Here is a 20659-nt window from a genome sequence, read left to right as displayed (position 1 = left end):
TTCCGATAATAAAAGCTAATCCAGCTGTATAAGTCAGAAAAACACATTCAGTATGTGGGGTTAATACTATATGATGAAGCCTCAATCTGTCCGGGGAGCAGTCTCGTATGTTCACAGGCTACATTACAATTGCTAGGAGCCCTTCATCCTTTGGAAGAGATGGCCAGAAGCAGATGTCAAGGATCATACTATATAAAGGCAGGGGGAAAAATATTGGAACCATTTGTTTTGGGAGGAAAACAATTAAAAATGCGTAAAATAAAACATATGCTAGCAGGGAAAATTCAGATACCCCTATTATTCTTCCTCATGCTTTAATGTTTTGTTTGTGACGTGTCGTCTGTAGGTCCAGACCTTAACGCAAAGGACATCCTGATCCATGTGCTTCCAGTTGTTATTGCAGTAGAAATCACTGGCAAACAGAGTCTGGACATAAAGGCACCTCCAGCAAGAATGCCGTGTTTCCGTTTAGTCAAGAGGCAATGTGCTATTTATTGGCCTGAGTGAAGTGACATGGTGCATTATTCAACCTTGACTCCATTCAGCTCAGTTAAACATTCTCAGCAGAAAAATGAGGGATGAAATGGCTAAAGACAGACCTCTACAAGTGGCTTTGGGGTGGGAGATTGTGTGACTGCCCCTTCTTTGGCTCGGCAGCTGTGGAAAAAAAAAGCGCAGATGCTTTCAGGGTTCTCAAGAAATGATCTCTCAGTCATTGCATTCATAAAGAAATGGAAGAAACCAGCACCTTCCTTCCTTATCCGTCACTTTTTAAAATTTTAGTGGCATTTTTTCATGATTTAAAGTCTTTTCTTTTGAGAGCCTCTTTCAAAAGTCTGTGGGAAAGATATTGATGTCTTTAACCTCTTGCTGTACATGGGTGTCTATTTGCATTATTTATTGTCTCTGACAAACAGCATCAGGTAGTCAACCTTATGTTCAGGGACTGAAATTTCACTCCCAACAAGGTCAACTATGGTAGAGCATCTCTTGATGCTGAATGTTTAATGTGCTTTGCAGGAGTCCTTGGATAATGTGGCAAGTGAAGTGTTGCACCACTTAAATTAAGAAGTTTAATGAGATCATTTAACAGTGAATGCCATGTCAGTGCTTACCTGGCCACAAAGCTTGTATAAAGAATAAACATAATGAAACATTTGAACTAGTTATAATTTACAGTAAATCACTGACCCTCTATCACCAAAGGGGTCACCAAATCTAATTGCCAGCTAATGCTTGGTCTTTAATAAAGGTCAAGCAAAATTATTAGCAGAAGCTTGGTGAGTGCTTCAGAATAGTAAGAAAATAGAGTGGCTTATTGATGGAGCCAGGAACACAGATACAACTACATTTTCAATTATGAGCAATCAGGTATAACAAAGGAACTTAAAAGAAACCCAGTATAACTTGTGTTTTGCTGTTTGGCCCTATTTTAGAATAAAGGTTGCATAGCCCCGTTTTCCATAAAAGCCTGTGTTGTGAAGACACAGCACAGTGAGACGCATTCAGTAGGGGTTTTGATCTGGAACTTGAATGAAATGTGTATGATAATACAAATAGCACCTGGGAAGAGGGCTACAGACTTCAAACAGGTGCCAAAGTTGGTGTAATTTATGGAGATTATCTTCGTCAGTCAGAATCACACTCAGAAATTAAGAAAAATGAGCTAGCAGAGAACTATTGACTGACATGCTCTTGTTTCGTTGTGTTGTCCTCCAATGGCCTAGGTAACGTCGTTAATGTTAAATAGCAATAGTCATCTAAAGCTATAAATGCTCATTTAGAAACTTGAGGGATGCCCTTTGAAGCAGGTAAGCCTTTTTCTCATGGGAATGTTTCCAGCCCAATCTAGAAAAATATCTCCCTAGAACTGAACAAAGAATTTAGCTTTCTCGTACAGCACTCTAGCTTTGTGAGAAATGTCTGAGACCCAATTCTGCCCTCTTGGTGGCTATGAACTTAAAAATGCCCAAACTAGCAGGATTGAAGGAAGTTGTGTTCTGGCTAATAGGCTCATCAAAACCATGGGCTCAAAAGGCATTTTCTGTCTCTCTCTAACTTCTTGTCAATTTGACTTGACTTAATTTAACAATTCTGTGTCTCACTGAAATTCAGACTTCAGAGCTGTCTCTTACAGACCTTTCCTTCCTGGCAATACATATGCTGGTGCTGGACATGAAAGCCTGTATAAAGAATACTGACTTTGCAGGGTTGAATTTGACCTTACATCCCATATGAAGCCACCTGTTGCAATGCTCCTCCAAAATGCAGGCCTTGCCATTAGAATGATATACCAGGCACTAGGCAAATAATACAGCCTTCTTTAAAGTGCCCTTTCGGATATTATCCTGAACTGAAGCACTGGTGTATCATATCTATACATCTAGATGGGAGTACAGTGCAGGTAGCTTTTGGAGTACAACATCTGTTAAGATGCCAGTGCCTGAGGTTTTATCTCAGTATTGTCACTGACATTGTATGCGGTTTTATTTGCTCAGAACACCTTTATCTGGCAAGCCAGACGTCAATCCACTCTTAATGCTTCACAGGGAATCTTTTTTCCTGTCCAAAAAAGGAACTTTATCAGTGTTTTTCTTGAATCTGCATTCTCTGAGAATTTCAGATGTGCTTATTTCTTAAATCCCTCAAATAACATTTTCTCCTTCTCTTTCCTCACTTTGCCAGCACATTTGCCTGAGATTTAGATACGTTTTGAAGGATATCTTTTTTGTTATCTTCTCTGTTTTACTGTTAAATTATCAGTGGTTGGCAAAGCAGTGGTTTTGCACATGGGTGGGGCAAAATGTTGAAATTATAGTGGCTTAAATATTTTATTTACATCTGGTGTTAGCATAATATTTTCTTCAGCCTGGCAAATGTTAGTGATGTGAGACCCACCCTTCCTCTGTGCAGCCTCAGCAGCTGAGATTACTCCTTCTCCACCTCCCCTCCTTGGTTTCAGGCTATAAAGCAGCTTTTGTTTTTGGAGAATTGTGGTATCTGCAAGTCTTAGTAACATTATAGGTTATTTAGTACTTCTGAAATGTTCTCCATAGCAGCTTCAGTCTGGGAACAGATCTGAATGCACCCCAAATTGGAGACTGGTTTGGCTACCCAGGCATGTCTACAGTGCATGCAGATTGAAGAGGCATCAATAAAGCATATTTTTTAGAATAGCGATATTACTCAAAGTACCCTTGTACTTGGCAGCACGCTATCTTGTTGATTACAGTGCTAAACATTCAGCCCTTCATTTCTTCCTATGTGAAGGGAAGCATCTGAGCCAGCGTCTGAGACCACTCGGAGGCCCGCTTGCAGATGAAAACCCCAGATGCCAAGCTTTACAGTTTGATGGGCACTGCAACATCCGAGCGCTTGCTGGGCTGCCTGGCTGCTGTCCCCTTCTCTTCTCTCTTGGCTCTGGGGCTGCTCACAGGGAGGTTCTTCAGCAAAGAGCCAAAGGGTTTTCATCTGTTTGCCATTTGCTTTGTGGATACAATTGATTTTTTACTTATTTATGACTGAGAAAAAAAGACTATATCCTAAAAGAGAAGTAAAGTGAGTCTTCACTGGATACCATTCGGCCTGATCTATAAACAGTAACAGTACAAATGTTGTGATAATGTGCATCATTGGTTCCTAGGCAACAGTTATATCTTTCGTCTTCAGGATGCTAGAATAATATCTAGAATAGTATTTTTGTAGGGGTAACTGATGTGTTGGGACTGAGAAAGGCATTGAGCAGTATTAGGGATCTTGCCAGCTCAGTTACTTCTACTTCACAGCTCCAGGGCTGTTTATGAAACCTGTTTTTCACTTACAACTTGGCTTTGTGGACAAATAGTCTGGGGTAACCAAGTCAAAAAAGGGTCCTTGGTGCACAGTGGCCCTTGTACTTTAAATACATGGTTAGCAAAATTCCCCACTAGCTGTCCGGTGCTGGCAAGCCCTTCTCATGGTACTTAGCTGCTTATTGCATTCCTGGGCGAGATGCTGTGGTGGGGTGAGGGTGGTGGGGTGGTGGTGGTTTGGGAAATCCCAGATGTGACTTTCTCTCCTGTGCATTCTCCTGCAGCTTTGCTTCAAGTGGCTTTTACTTTGTGGATTTAATTGTGAGGTGGGTAACAGAAGCTGCAGAGAAACAGGTCCTTGTGGTTTTTACCTGGGTTTTATGAGGAGAAACTCTTTAATGTCTCTTCAGCTGGGTTTTTAGGGGTTTTTTTGCAAGTTCACTATAATAATTATAAAATTCCAAAAGCTAAAACTGCTTGAAAGAGGGAAACATTCCTATTATAGTACTACATTTTAAACATGCTCTCCCTTCATGGCCTTGCCAAATTCTCTCAGGAAATTAAAAATCTGTTGAAATTGCCATTAAGAGACTTTTTTTTTTTTTAGATTTCAGGATGCCACTTACAATAAAACAGCTGCAAAATAATGTCTGGTGGCAGTTCGAAGTGAAAATGAAATAACATGTGCTATTATACCTTTCCCAAGTCACTCTTAAATAGTTGTGAACCAAGAGGCCATTAAAGGGTAAACAAAAATGTTGTTCTGATGCAGTCTTTTAGTGGTGAGATTGAAATAGGAGAGGAACAGATGAATAGATGAACTGTTTTCCTCTAAAATAGGGCTAAAAATTTAAGAGCTGAGTGGTATTTGATGTTAAAGATTTTTCAACTCATATATAGATAAATTCTGGTCTTGGCTTCATATTAAAATACGCACTTTGACATTTTTTATTCAGGATTACTGCATGTGAATGAGCTGAAGGGTTGATATGAATGAAATACTTAGCAACAGAGTTAAAACTGCTTTGGAAAGACAGATTGTTGCTAGTTTTTTTTTAAAGTGCTTCTGAATAAATAAAATGCAGTAGTAACCCGCTGTGGGTACAAAGCAAGGGTGACACGAGTGCACAGTCCCAACTGTCTCTTCCCTTTACTCCGATCCAGTGGAAACTCCTTTTTCCCCAGAATAGTGGTTGCAAGGTAAGAGCCACCTGGCCACCAGCTGCCTCACTCCCTGGGATTTATGGGGAATGCTGGTGGGAAGTACTGTATTAGCTTGTACAGAGGCATCTGGTGTTGCTTTGTCTGCCTGCTGCTGCCAATTAGTGAAGTCCCCAAGACCACACCACGTGCCGATGCTCTGGGAGCTGTGGGGTGGAGGAGGGTGGTTGCAGAACAGATGTAGGAAGCACTACACTAAGATCTTCCAATGAGCTCCCTTACATGGGAGTTGCTTAAGAGGCTCCTTTGCCTTCATTCTCTTCTGCAGGGAGCAAACCTCACTTCACCAGTCTATAAATGCTGCAGGAGGAGGCCTGGCTCAGCTCTCACATCTCTTTTGACCAAAAGCAATACCTGTGTGCATGTTCAGTGCTGCAGAGCTTGGGTGGATCAGAGGAGAGAAGGGCACCTCTGTGCATGCTTCATCCTTTGGGATTTGCTGCAGAATGTGGCTTTCTCCCAAGCTTTTTTTTTTTTGTAGTCCTGACTAATGCCAACACATCAAAACTTTAGGTCTTGCAATATTGTTGAAGCTTTTGATCTCGTGGTGCAGAAATGCAGCACCTACATTTTGCTGTGCAATCCCAAGTAGAATTAGTGGCTAGTTGACTTTTACAGTTGCACCTTATTGCAGTTGAATACTTAATTTCTGCTCACCCTTCATGAAACTTTCAGTTGTAATACATTTATATGACACATCTGAAACTCTCTATAAGTAGTGGTGCTGAATGCTGTTTACTACGTTTGTGGTTGCACTTCTGTAGTTCCAGGCTAATCAGAGAGCATGAGGCCCTAAATGGTTCATTGTAGCACACATTTCACTCTGCTGCATGCCATTTAATTATATCCATCATTCAGCATTACTTGATGAACCAGCTGTAGGCAGAAGAATCCCTAACCTTTCATCAGCGTAATTGCACCCTTTGCCACATGGAACTGGTTTGGGACCAAGTCTTTTTCAAATACAGGGTCAATCTCTGTTTAAAAGTTTGCTGCCCTGAAGTAATTTCTAGCAAGTAATATTGTAACAATGCATTCTTGGGGCAACTGCAGACTAAAAGGCCTATAAATCCACATTGATTATTTGTGCCACATTCTGGTTTTAAATAATTGGAATAGCCTTGGAGGATGCACTGGCTCAGATCATTGTATTCCAAAGATGCGCCATGCCAGTGAGGTACAAGGTAGCTTCCAGATGGTTTCCGTGGCAAGGGCTTGCAGGAACCACGGCTATGCATGCTCTGTGAGGGTTGACATCGGTGCTAACCCTTTGTATAGGTGGTATCGTGTAGGCATTGAAAATGTTCCCGCAGGACTCAAGTCCTGTTGCTGGTGACAGCTACAGAACTAGAGCTGAAGGTTGAAACACCCTGATCTTTATTCTGCATGTGAAACTGGTACCTGTGGTGTGTCAAGAGGTAGCAGTGCTGGGTATCATCACAGTGTGTGAAGGACCTCCCAGTTTGTGAACCATTGTAACTCAGGAGAGGAGAGGCAGCCAGGGAATTGCTGCAGGTCACCTCCTGTCTGCTGGACAGTGAGTAGGGCTTGCCAGGGTCAGGAGATCAGCTGGTGACAGACTGCCTAGCTCATGCCTTTTTATAGTCTTTTCTTGAGTTGACGTGAACCACTGCTTCTCTTCTGATCTCATGACTAAAGAAGACTGTATTGTTTGCAGCTCTGTTGAGCACAGCAGCGAGTGGGAACACCAGCCTCCCACCCTCCCAGTTGTTTTCTCATCAGCCCCAGTTATATCAGTTAATGCATCTATTTGTTCCCTTTGTTGTTTTCTTGTTCAGACCTCCTCTGCCGTGTTTGTGTCCCTCATCCCAGTGCTGCATTCTTCACTGACTTGCTCCAAAATGGTCCCATCAAAGAATAGGGCAGGTCATCAGCTGGCACACATTGTCAAAATAAGATTATTGCTCAACCCAAATACAGGTAACAAAATGTGACCTCCTGTTGTTAAAACCAATTAAGTTTCCTTCCATCAACTCTCAGTTCATTATCCCTTTCACCCCTTAGGCCCTCTTCTTCCATCTTTTCAGGCTTGGTGCAGAATTAATGTAAAATCCCATTAGCCTGACCCCGTTTTCCCCATTTTGCCTTCTGGTCCATTGAATTGATCCGCTCCGACAGGTTGATTCTGCAGCTCAGGGATCAAAGGGAGAGGCAGGCCCACGAGGAGCTTCAGGAGAGGCCTGATTTACTCTAATTCACTTTACTTTTAAATGAGGTTTGTGAAAGGGCCTCAGCAGTGGGGTCTTGCCAGGAGGAGGAAGAGCTCTCGACTGCATCCCTGGTGCAGAGAGCACTGCGTGGTTCCACCACTCATTTCTAGTTGGGACGCTCATAATTTGATGAGTGTGTATTTCCTCCTGCTTTTCCTTGGAAAGTGTGGGATGAAAAAAAAGTTTCTTTACCCAGATACATTTTTCCCACTGCATCAGAAGGACCATCTTCTCTCAGCAGTGTAAGAATGTTGACAACTTTTTGCTAGGTTTATGTCGCAAATTAAACAGGGAGATGGTAAGGTCCAATACCAATATTGAGTGACTAAGCTATATGTTGTGGCTTCTTAGAAAGGGTTTTCCTGCTCCCTTTTCCAGCTGTGGGACAGCGGTCTCCTGCTGCTTGGAAGCTTAGTATGAGTGCTTTTCATTTCTCTATTGACTTCTAGTGTTGGGTAGCCACCGTGTTGTGTGGCAGCAGGGAATGTTCCTGGTGAGATTTGCAGAAGACACTGGACTTTTGCATTTTTGAGTATTACTACCATGCTTTCCCCGGCACTGAGCTGGGAGGTGGTCCTCCAAAGATGGAATGTGGTGGGGTGGCTTCAGTGCAAACCAACTGTATGAGGAGGAACGTTTTCACTCAAGTTTTTTTGTTTTGTCAGGCATATGCTGATTTTTAAAGTGATATGAGGAAGATATGACTGAGTGGCTCTCATTTCCTGATATGACAAGCGGGTGAGGGTGGGCCAGCAGGGTGAACATGGCCCACGGGGACCACACAGTCAGAGCAAGAGAAAGTTACGTTTTAGAAACTGAGAAATGACCAAGACTTAACATTTAAGCTGGAAAAGTGGCACCTTCTTTATCCAGAAGAGCAAAGATTTCTTACAAGTCTTAAGTTGCAAGACTGTCACAGCTGATTGAGAAACATGCAGCTCGTAATGATGGACTTCAAGTCTGAGGTGGATCTGCTGGGTAGAGCCATCCGTGGCACATAGCCTGGCCTAGGCTGATGCCTGTACACGTGTCACCCTCACATTATCGTTCTGCATGTGATGATGAGGATCCTACCCCAGGTGAGATGTCTGAGGAGGGGAGTGCCATGCACACGGCTGTGTTTCTTCACTGATGCTGGAGGGTCTCCAGGACAGCAGGATCCCACCCCCAGACTGACAGACTCTGATCTGCAGGCAAAGCTCTGCAATGGTAAGCAGGGTGAAGAAGGCAGCATTGTTAATACTGCTTGTGACTGGGTTTACTTCACATAAAACATTCTACAGGTCTCTTTCTTCACACTTTGATGAACGAAAGTGAGCATTTTTATTATAATGACTCAACCTAATGAGCAAATAGTTTTTCTTATTGACTTGGACAAGTAACATTTCAGATGGATGCAGGAATGTATAAATTAGACGAAGTGAACGTTTACTTTAAAACTATGCTCATATTTATTTTTAGTTTTCCTCTTTTACACAAAATTCTTGGTAATTTAATTTTAGAGATGGTGAAAAAAGTTGCTAAATATAAAATATGCCATGTAAAATATACACGGTATAAACAAACAAAAAGACCCATTCAGCCCAATATCTAGATTTTTTTCTTTTAACCAAAGTCTCACTAATTTGAGTAATGGACTTGTTCATTTCTGAAGCTCACTCCACTTGCGTATTTAATCAGAGATTATTGTTTTCATCAAAATGGGATGTATTGTGTAGGCAGATGAGGTTCTACATGAATATGCAACGGCAGACAGACACTGAAAAAATGCAAAGCAGGCATCATCGTTCTGTACTAAATAAAATCCCAGTGCTTTGATAAGCCTAAAAATCTATCATGTTTAGTTTTAATAATTAAATATCCTTGGGTATTAACAGTTGGTTAGGCAAGTATTTCTTTAATTTTGTTAGATACTTTTCAACAAATATATTAAGTGGGCTCAGTTCTTTTTGTGAGATAGGATAGTCATGTCTGTCTTAACTCCTTGTAGTGCTGCATCCTTACAAATTACATCCTAGTATGGACAGGACGATGGCTTTTGTTTCGGCCCATCAAAAGTTTGTGTGGTAGCTTCTTAGATGTGGCAGTTTTCTATATTGATCTCAGCGTTGGTGCGGTTGATTAGGAATGTAATGGCTTGTTATTGTAATATCAGGTAAAGGCAACTTTGTGAAAAGTGAGTTAACTTGGCAAATACATTTCAGCAGCTGTTAGAAGTCGTGTATTAGCTGGTAGCAATTACATTTTCTGCCAGTCTGACACATGAATGAATGAGCCTTATGGGAAAAAATGGTTGCTCAGGAACATTTCCTATGGAGAATTACCTACTATGAAACACATAAGCAAGGAAAAACAGAGCGGTTCTCAGAGTGATAGGAAGATGGTGATAATTTTTGTCATACCTTCACAGCCTCATCCATCTAGCCTCTAAACTGGGAAACACCACAGAGCTTCTGTTACAATTTCAAATAGCCCATTCCAAGAACACAGAGACAGCTTTATGGTCTGGTGTAAACTGAGTGCACTGCACTGATTTTTGGAGCGTTACAGATGTGAAAACAAAATGAAATGCAGTCTTTTGCATAGGGCTTTATCAGCTGGAAAAAGGATAGAGAAAAAGTATTTTTTCATTGGTTAAAGGAATTGCAAGAGGGAACTTGTCTTCCTATGAAGGGAACTAAGAATTTTAGTATTTTAGGGAACAAAATAATAGTTAATTTGTGTACTGCTTTCTTCCAACATGCACCAGGTAGAAGAATGGGGAGAAAGTGTGTTTACCAATGTTTCTGTCATTCTACAAGTCATTTCTTCTGGTGGGGAAAAAACTCTCACTATCATAAAGTTGTTAAATGGGAATGTACTGTACAGAGAGAAAATAATACCCAAGACATTGGAGTTTTATTCCTTGTGGGGTTAAAATTAAGTAAATAACATCATTAAGTTTAGACATTCTGGGTATGAATCCTCTTTAAACATGCATCTCAATGCAAATAGCTACGTGGCTTAAAGCTGCGTAGCTAATGTCTTCAGGTACATTGCTGCTTCCTGCTTGCTGTCTATCAAAATCACCTTTAACGTCAACACTCAACTTCCTTATAGATGGAAATGTAAAATATGATAGACCTTTGACACTATAATATTAAAGTAGTCTTTTTGTGCTGAATTTTCAGCAGATAGCATGTGTTCATTAGCCTCACACTCTGCATTCAATCACTTAACAAAGTCTTAATAGAAAAAGGTTAAAAATGTTCAGACTTGGACTCATTGATGTCATCCACCTCACCGGTGCAGTTTTATCATGAAAATCACAGTTCTTTCCACTTATCCTAACCACTGCTACCTTGGAAAGTTGCTGACTGAAGTGTTAGTGTCAGCTGATACTGGACCTATCCCACTGCCTGTGACAAGTTTCCCGTGAAGTTCCTTGCATATGTGCGAGCTCACCTGCCCCTGCTTGCGCTGATGCTTCTCCTCCCTTTGTATCAGTAATCTGGGAGGAATTCATTTTGAACCAGAGCAATGACTGCTGCTGGCTTACCTTCTGAAAGTCTGCCATGTGGCATGGAGAGTAAATATGGGCAAGAACAAGTAACTGATTGTGCTGCTCGGGGGAGAGCAGAGCTGGGCTCAGCTGTGGTGTTACAGCCGAGGGTCCTGGCCCGGCTGCAGAGTGGCAGCTGTGCCCCTCTGTAGCCCCCCCTTGGACCAGAGTCAGACACCTCCCACTCCACTGCTGGAGGAAGTTGCATCCCGCATGCAAAGGCAAGAGAAACTCAAGCCACATACGTGGCTTATCCCTTAGGTGGCTGTTAACCACAGGAGGGGTGATAATATTTAACCACAGACTCTACCAGAGCAGAAGACTTAAAGCAGAAGGTTGTATGTTAGAGTATTTTCTTTAGTTTGCAGATTGGTGTTGGTGGGATCAAAAGCCAAAAAAGTCTGGAAACAAACTATAAATGTGCTATAACCAAGATAAACAGACTAAAATATGGCTAGACAAATTGCTTGTGCTCCAGGCAGACAGAGACTGAAGTGGGGAGCAGGCGAACATGGCAACTCTCCCTCTTAAATAGCTTTCACAACTTTTTTTTCTGTTATGCCTACGAACAGAAACTTCTGCTTGTGAACATGAAATGCACGAATGCCAAAAGGAAATCTGCTTACTCAAGATTGGTACCTTAGTTTAGGGGAGCCAAATCATGCTTGGAGCTGAGATAATGCTGAGCAGGCGTCAAAACTTTAGATTACTTATTCAAAAATGCTAAACGTTTTGGATCAGGCTATAATTTGAAGTGTCTAAACTCCACATTGCTGTATTTTTTCTTCACCAATATACATTATTTTAATTTCCAAATATTAATAATGGGAATACCAGCAAGGTATTGATAAAGAGTTTTTGTTAGTACTGTTAAAAATGAGCCCTCTTCCATACATGTAGTTCAACTAAACTGACATCTATTGTGAATGTAGTGGGAAAAGCATTTTACTTTACTAGAATATATACCTTTAGTAAGTTTTCTAGCCCTTATCTAAGTTAGACACCAGTCTCTGCCTTTACTTAAAAATATTTGTTGGAAACAGGCAATTATAGGCCTCTTCAGCAAAGGCTCTCCGTCAGGCACTCAAGCTCTGGGCTGGCAAGATGGAAAAAAAAAAAGATACCAGTGGTGATGTGCTGATCATTCATAAACTTACACAGAGAAATAAATAGAAAATTGTTTAACAAGTCAGGCTGAAACATTTCCTTCCTTTCTAGCAAAATGCCTCTTGAGTTGAATGCATCAACACCAAGTTATTTAGGGAATAATTTGTGCTGCATGTAGGTGATTTTCTTTGATTATTTTCATGTGTACCACATTCTGTGCAGTTACACAATTTGAAGGAGCTTCGGAAGGTTCTGTTAGTTTTTTCATGCTTTCATTGTTGACAAGCAAAACGTATAATCTAGGCTTAGTGATTGCATAACATTAGTTTTATGAAAGGAAAAGGACTTTAAATAATGCATTTAATAATTTTACTGTAAAATACATAGGTTGCTTTAAAACTGGAGGAAAAAAAAGATCTGCATATGACATAATGTTACAGAATAGTGTTTTTCTTATTTCTTTGCTTTTTATTGCAGCAGTAGGGATGCTCAGAAAATGTCATTGTCACAGACAAGTGAGATCCTAAGATCAGTTCAGAGGCACTCCTGGGACTGAGGGGATTGTTTTAAGATGTTTTGTAAATACTGATGAGTTAAATCTCAAACTATCAGTGAGATGTGTGGTGTATCTCTGATAGGGATGGACAAACTGAGGTACAACTGGATTGACCTCACTGGAAAATTCTCCTAAATAAGCATATGTGTAGGCCTAAAAGATCTCAGATTAGTTAAAGGACCGCTCTCAGCTCTTAATCTTGCGTGCAAACGTTGCACATGCTGCTTTCTAACACATGGACATCTAGACCCTTACCCATAAAGTAATTTTTGAGAATATAGTGTGAAAGTCAAATCGTTTCAGAAGAGCTGCAAGTGTGCTACAGTTAAGCACATGCTGTTAAGTGCTTTACCAGACCAGAGACATAGATGACATAGTATAGTGTGTTTGATAAGAACCTGAATAACTTAAATGCTTGTGTTGAAATTGCTCTATAAAAGAATTGGAAATTGAGCAGATTACTTTATGCCTAGCAAATAGCTAAAGAAAGTAAAAACCAACAAGTTAAAAAGTTTTAATGAGTGCATGTGGTGAGTCTTTTATTATCATAAAAGCTGTATGGTTTATTAGCTGATACAGGGCTGGAGTTTTTCATTACCCAAAGGTATTTCAGGGTTTCATGGGATATAGCTGGAAAACATTCCAAACAAATGAATATTCTATTTTTAAAAAATAATGAGACGTTGAGGTTTTTTATAAACTCCAAAGTTTGCTAAACCAATATCTCTAATTAGATGAAGAAACTCTCTATAGAGGCTTTGCATCAACGCCTGTGCACATAGCAAACGTTTTAAGCACATATCAAATACTGCTGGCAGCGTTTTGGCTACAGTCCAGAGCTGTAGATAGCTTTAATCACATTTGTTCATTAATCCTTGGTGGAATTCTCTTATACAGTCTCTTTAGGATTTTCGTTTAAGCATGTGCTGCTGCTTGTCAGCAGTGGGCTTATTTATTTTGTGAATGCCATCTGAAGCCTTCCATTTGCAGAAAATAGGTTGTGGAGTGTCTCAGGAAGCAGACGATGGAGCATCTTCTTTTTATCTCAGTAGATCTCCTTTGTACCCAAGCATTTATGTACTCTCACAAGTACTCAAGCAAGCTGAGCTGCTAAGGCAATAGTTTTCCATTATCTTGTTCTTCTGTTAAACCTGACTTGAAAGACAAAACAAACCATTCAGGACAACACTGTTGTAAAAGCATAGGTGTTAACAGTCACCTAGAGCCTTCCACATGCAGTTGGCCTCTGAAATCATATCTGTTGTTCTCATTTTTATGGTACGTTTTATGAAATACTGCTCTTATGGGAATTGGCTTCTCGGAGAAATGCCTTCCATGCTAATATTTGTTCTGTGATAGATATCAAGGACTAAATATAGTCTTCCCCTTTCTTTGCATTTTTAGATTGCAGAGTATTTTTTTCTTGCTACAGCCAGGTTCAGGCTCCTCTGAGCCTCCTCTTGCACTAAATTACCTTTGGGGGGAGAGAGGGAGTAAGGAGCACCAGTGAGAGGGTCAGGCTGCATATCCAGGGTCCAAAAGCTGAACCTTGCATTGAGAGGCTCTTTTTTCTATATTGTACTGCATTTGTGTGATCAATTATCTTGCTGTAAGCATTACCCTCAGGAAGAGGTCTTGCAGGCTTTTGTTTTTTTCTGCTGAATCTTCCACTGCTGTATTCTTTTGTTAGGTTACCCATGCACTCAACCTCACACGTGTGCTAGCTGGTATGGTGGAAGGGCCAGTATGGATCAGGGTCCCTTACTGGAGCAGGAAAATCCCTCCCAGCTTCACTGACAAGTGCTGCTCTGTCCCCAGCAGATGCGGGAGCAAAGCTTTCAGGGGGTACTGGATGCTCTACAGGCGTGGGTGGGAATTAGCAATACTTCTTCACCACATTCCCTGGATTGCTCTGCTTCCTCCCCACCTCTGCTGTGCTGTGAGGGTGCTGGCAGCTGCAGAAGCCCTGAGCACCTGCACTGCTACACTGAGAGGGCAGCGGGGCAAGGCACAGGGTGTGGGATAGCCCCAGGCTAGGGAGAGTCAGAGAAGCAGCTCTTCTGCCACAGGGGTCTTGGCAGCAATGGCACATCCTAATACTTTACAATAATGTGTTAAGGAGTATTAAATTAATCATTTATTGAAATCAATGAGCTTAATCATAATTACTAGAATTTATTGAAAAGAAAGTAACAAAATCAGAGGCACTCAGCTCTTCCACTTCCAGGCTCTTGTGTGCACGTCTGCATGTTTAACCATGGAGTAATATCATGCAGAACTCTGAGTAGGTGAGTTTGCCCCAGAGTTCCAGTTTTGTTCTCAGAAGTATTTTTCTTCTCTAAGGACCTTCTAGAAATGGTTTCTCGGCAAAGAGCTGTCAGAGTTGCTGCTCATCTGGACTCTGTAGGGTTTTACGTTCACACAGTCACAGGGATCCTGGATAACAAAACTGTGGAGAGGAATCAGGTGGGTATGGGTCAAAATACCAAAGCTTTGGGCACTGGGAGAACTTGTAGCAGTTTTGAATTACCTTTTCTGGCTGTATATTTGCTTTCATCATCGTTGCTTCGGAAGCCCTTCATTGCTGCTTCAAACCACATTAGCCTCTTTGCCCTGCTCTCCCAAATGCTTTCCCCTTTATGTTACTCTGGTTTTTTGTCTGTTCAGCTGCTTTCATGATACTTTCCCACCTCTTCAGCACCCGACACCACAGCAGAGCTACCACTGTGTTTGCTGACACCGCACTGTTCACCACTGTGCTCGCATCCCTTGTTACTGTAGCTATAGGGTCTTGCGCAGCAGCTAGCAGGCCTGCCTTTAGGTAGTGCTAAATTAATAATGATTAATAATTTTAGCCATTTTCAGTGTGCCGTCTCCTCACCAGTGAGTATGTTGTTTTGTAGTAACCTGTGCTGTTTGAATTGCACTGAAAGCAAGTGTACAGCCCAGCGTGAAGATGCGCATGTCAGTGTCTGATGAGACCCTCTGCCTGAATTAAGGTGCTGGTGTCACGGCACAGCATCACCATGGTCACTGCAGTGCAGCTTTTTCGGTGTTCTTCTTCTAGGGAACACAGCCTTTGCCTTTGCAAAATATGCAAAAAATCTCAGAGCTGTGGCTGCAGAAGTGTTTTCAGCAATGCCGTAGGTGCTGTTGTGTGCTCTGTTGCAAGAACTCCCAGGTTCGGTGATTGCTGGTCACTGCAGCTAACCACTGTTATACACTTACCTAATTGTGATGGGATGATTTGCTGGAAACTAGTCTGACAGCTTGTAGAAGCTCCTATCCTGCTGTTGCCTGTCGTCTCAGTAATGTTGTGTGGTTAACATAGCAATTACTTACTGTGACCAGTACTGTGAATTATCACAACCTAGGCACACTTAATTTCTTTTGCTGGGAGTTTGTCAGTAGGCAGGGTAACAAAAAGTTCCTTTTGTCCCATGTATGTAGCAATAAAGAGTGCAGTAATATTCTTATTACCTGTCAGATTAGAAAATGCATGAGGAAAAAAACGCTTCTACACATCAAGATTATAAGAGTGACAGAAGCACTAAAGGCAGGAATCACATTCAAATCAGATTAGTGCTTGGGGAGAGAAACGGTAAAGAGGCCAAGATACAGTTGTGCCAGCAGACTTTGCCCTTTGCTCCTGGAGGAGTGTGGAACCAGGACTGAGCAGGTCTGTTTTAAGCAGTTTTAAAGTCACATTTTAATTGTCTTGCTCTAGCTTCTCATATTCCAACACTAATTTACAAGTGAGTTACAGCTGCCTGGAAAGGGTAGCAGAGTCCTCTTCTCCGTGCTGTTGCTTGCATGTAAGAGCAGGCATGCAGGAAAAGAGAAGAAAATAATGCCTGGAATAATGATTAAAAATGGACTTTAATCTGAGTTCAGCTTAGCAGCTGTTCCTAGCCCATGCTTGTGCATGTAATTGAGGATGAGTTCATGACATATTTTTAAGTTGGGACAATGTGGGTATTCTGGGGAATGAAGTGCTGAGAATGACCTGGCAAGAGCCGGTGCAGTAAAAGCCATCTCTTCCTGGGCACTGCTAGTGTAGCAGGACAGAAGAGAATGAAGTTGCCTGTAGAAGTCTAAAGCTCAGCAAGACCACAGGAGAGGGTTGTCAGAAGCTGGAACAGGCTGCCCAGGGAGGTGGTGGAGTCACCATCCCTGGATGTATTTAAAGAGCAGGTAGATGAGGTACTTAGGGATATGGTTTAGGGGGTAGACAGGAACGGTTGGACGTGATGATCTCAGAGGTCTTTTCCAACCGAGCGATTCTGTGATTCTGTGAGAGATTTCAACAAATTTCATTAGATTTTGTCTCAAAATCTGAGCCAGTAACAAAAGAATTCTCCCAATACGAGAGTTGCTTTCCAAGCAGAAACACTGTAGATACACATAACATCTAAAACATTTATTTAGCCTTACCTTTCTGATAGATCAGAAATTAAGTGACTGGGAGACTGAGAGATGATGTGTACTTTTATGCAGATGCAGTGTAGCCCCTGACACTTTCATGAAGTCTGAAACAAGATTGCCCGCTGGTCCTTGATAAATGAAATAGTTTATAAACCCAGATGAGAGATTTACCTGAAATGAGGAGATTTTTTGAAGACCTCACTGGTGAGTTCATTTGAAACAAACCATCCTACCAGCAACCTTCCCCACTGAAGCAGAAAATAAACCAAAGTAGACTTTTGGCAGTGCTGCCTGTGCCATCACATCAGTGTAGGTGGGCTCTGGAGTTTGGGCTGAGTTTCAGTTAAGTCAGTGGCTTTTTGGGTTGCAGCAATCTGTGGTCCCCAGGAACCTTTTCTTTCTGTCACTACCCCCTGTGTTAATCAGCAGGGTCTTACCTGTCTCTGAAGCTGTGACCTGCTCTGTGCCCAGGTAACACCCTGGTTCCCAGTCCAGGCTGTGGGGAGAAAGCCCTAGGATCTGCACTGGGACAAGCAGATCAACACGAGTGTGTCTGAAATACCCTCCCTGGAGAGGGGCAATGGGCTCTCGCCACACAGGGGGCAGCCCAGGCAACACCAAAATGGCAGAGTCCAACCCCAGAATCCAACAGAGCGGTTGCTCTTTGCTTCTTCATTTGATTCCTACACAGCATCAAGCTATCTTGTTTCTGTACCTGTATGCTGGCAGAGGTTTCTGAACTTTTGATCTGACTTAGATAAATTGTTATGCAATTGTATAAGTTATGAATAGTCCCATTGAAGTGACTGCTATTCCTTACATCCTTCAAGCTGTCGATACATTAAAGTACTTTACTGAATCAAGGACATTTATATTAGCCCTAACTTCCAAAAGTAACAATCGCTTGTTTTCCTTTTCTCAGATTCACCAAAGACTTTCTTAGAATCTGTTTTCACAGCTGTAAACTGAGGGGATATCTGTTCTTTGCTTGGATTAGTCACCAGGACTTGGAAGATTTACTTAAAACCAGCAAGCCCAGCACTGCCTTTTGTCCTGCACAGCGTTCGACTGTGGTTGTGCACACTTACACCACTTCCTGGCCAGACCTGCCAGCATGTTCAGACAATGCAAACAAAGTCAGTGTTTCTCTTCCCACTTTTCCATTTCAGTCCCCAGTGTATACGATGTATTCTGAAATTATTGCAATGCTCAGCATATATATGTGCTTACTGAGTGCCTGGTTAGTCTGCTTGTGCCCTGGGACACCTCAACGCCAGCCAGGAGCTGTTTGTGAGAAAACACAAGTAGCAGACCTTGCCTTGCTTTGCTTTGGCAATATCTTTTGAATTCCCTTCTTGCTGCAGGACTCATCATTCTCTTTCTTAGACCTCTAATCTTGATCCTCAGGCTGAGCCCCAACTCAGAATCTCAGCTGCATCCTCAGGTTGAGCAGCGCTGAGGATTGGGTCACCGGCAGCCCTGGAGCTGCTTTTACAGCCTCCAGAGGGCCCCCCCCCACCTGCCTGGCCAAGTGCTCCCATCCTCTGAGCCCAACCCTGCGGGAGGCTTGGCTGAGTTTTGCCGTGTGGTGTCTCAGCAGGCAGGCACAGCCCCTGCTACCTCTGTCCACCCTTGCTGCAGGAGGGGAGCAGCAGGATGTTACTGAGATTATCTTAACAGATAAGATGGACCCCTCTGCCCAGCTGGCAGACTTGCCCTTGCTTTAACACCAAATCTACATCAGTGAAGTAGAAAAAGCTTTGTTTCCCCATCAGTTGTCTTCACTTGTCATCTTCTCATGGAAGCCCTCCTACATGCATGAGCTTTCTCCACACTGAGTTCACTGCAGGATTAGGTTCCCATTTCTCTGCATGCTGCATTCCTGAAAACTGCACATTTTCTCTCGGGCTCTCTACTCGTGCTCCCTTCCTGCTAACTCACAGGTTACTAGCTGACTAATCCTTCTTTCTGGTGCCTCACCCTCCCAGTGAATTTAATGAGAAAAGGAAATAAAAGTGGGAGCTGTGTGGATGCATCCGTCAGCTCCAGCCTCATGCACCAACTATGGAAAGGCTTTTTTCTCAATCTGTATTTGTTCTGTGTTACACACTAGGGAAACCAGTAGGAATGTAATGAAGATATTAGTGTGTTTTAGTCAGTAGCATAAACTACTCTCCTTATCCCCATGACCTTGTATTTTTTTCCTTAGGTAGCAAATACTAGAAATATGTTGCACTTGTTACTTTCTGTTATACCGTGGTCATTTGTAAAACGTTTTGTGCCAGATTTATGCTTAGTGAATTATCCCTGAAATTTATGGAGCTATAGCAGAATTTAATTTGGCAGTGTGGAGCTGATGTTGCTCCCAGTGATGTCTTCAGCTGAAAATCTCAGTTTTCCATTGCCTTACTTAGGGAAAAAATGGCCCCGTGTCTTTAGTATTTCTCAGAAGGAGTGCCAGAGGCATTGTAAATAACTGGCACCAGAGGCACTGTGGTGGTGCAGAGACTCTGCTGCCACCATACACAAAGAAGTGTGGTAGCAATCTGTGCCAGAGTCATTTAGGAAATGAAGGCAAAGTTTTCTGAAAGGTGAGGGGGATTTTAGCCAACTGCGTTAGCAGCTATGGTGTGCTCAGTACGTTTGATTTTCTTTTTAATGTCATGTGGTGAAATAATTGGAGGTGGTGTGCAGCATCCTCGTGACTGGGGCCAGAAGAAGCACTTTGAATGAAAGCTTAATAGAAATTCAGTGTGCTCCCATGCTGAGCACAGAATTGGTTGACCACATAAATCTAAATGTCAAATAACTAGGAAGTTTTACCAAATGGAAATGTGATGTTTTATTTCCATGTTGTGAACACATGAAAGAGGCATACTTAATTGACAAAGAACAAAACTGTGTAAGTCCTTAAACAAAAATAAAAAATTGAAAGTAGGATTAAGATGCCACCAATGTTTTCAAGAAGTTGGAAAATGTCAATTATTAATTATTGTGAGATCTAAAAATCATGTAGGTATTTATAAGCATTACATAAAAAGTGAGAAGCACTGAAAAATTAGTATGACAGCCCTGAGTCCAAATAAACTTGGTAGAGCACTGCTGAATAGCGAGATAAAGGTTGGTGAGCAATCATCATCAATGATGATGATTTATTGAGTGGTGTGGATTGTTACTTCAGTTGATTTGATTTTTATCCTGTAAGAAAATTAAAGCTCAAGCACTTCCAAACTTGGTTATATTTCTAAAGATCATCTTTGCGTGCCAGCTTTTGCCTAGAAACTCACCCGAAGATGTCAGCCATTGAAACCATTTCATGTGGAAGCATTGCTAAGTAAATTCACTAAATGCCTATTCATCCCAGTAAGATGGAGAATCACTGGAGCAGCAAATGTGAAAATCTGCACAGCTTACTATACAGAAAGCAGTTTTCTGAGGTTGCCAAATTGAGATGCAGAGCTGACCCTGGGAGGTATTACAGCTCACATGAGTGAGCGTAGGAGGAGGGTCTGAGGCTCCTGCAGCCTGGGCATTCAGGCTGGTTGATAGGCAGATACTTCATTTGGTCCAGATAAAATCAATGGTTAACTTGTTCGTTATTCGTCAGTTCAATAATGAAATGCTGCCTGTGATGGCAGAAGAATTGGGTTTATGAGATACGAAGATAATTTACTAGACTGATAACATTTCAAAGTTGTTGCAGCCTGACCTCAGAAGTTAAACGCATTTTGTACAGGGCTCTGGTTTAACTTTGGGTTTTGTGGTTTATAATAATGAAATGTTTTCA

At 41.9% G+C, this 20659-nt stretch overlaps 1 protein-coding gene across 1 annotated transcript in view; it reads left to right on the top strand.

Annotated features, from left to right (window-relative positions):
* XYLT1 (xylosyltransferase I) overlaps positions 1-20659 on the top strand; it is a gene marked incomplete at its 5' end in the record, with an annotated part of 61397 nt that overhangs the window by 3584 nt on the left and 37154 nt on the right. The window lies entirely within an intron of this gene.

The sequence above is a fragment of the Mesitornis unicolor genome, unplaced genomic scaffold (genome assembly GCF_000695765.1).
Source record: "Mesitornis unicolor isolate BGI_N332 unplaced genomic scaffold, ASM69576v1 scaffold28207, whole genome shotgun sequence".
Lineage (NCBI taxonomy): Eukaryota > Metazoa > Chordata > Aves > Mesitornithiformes > Mesitornithidae > Mesitornis > Mesitornis unicolor.
Note: the sequence above shows the minus strand (reverse complement) of the source record. Positions and strands in the feature narration are given on the sequence as shown.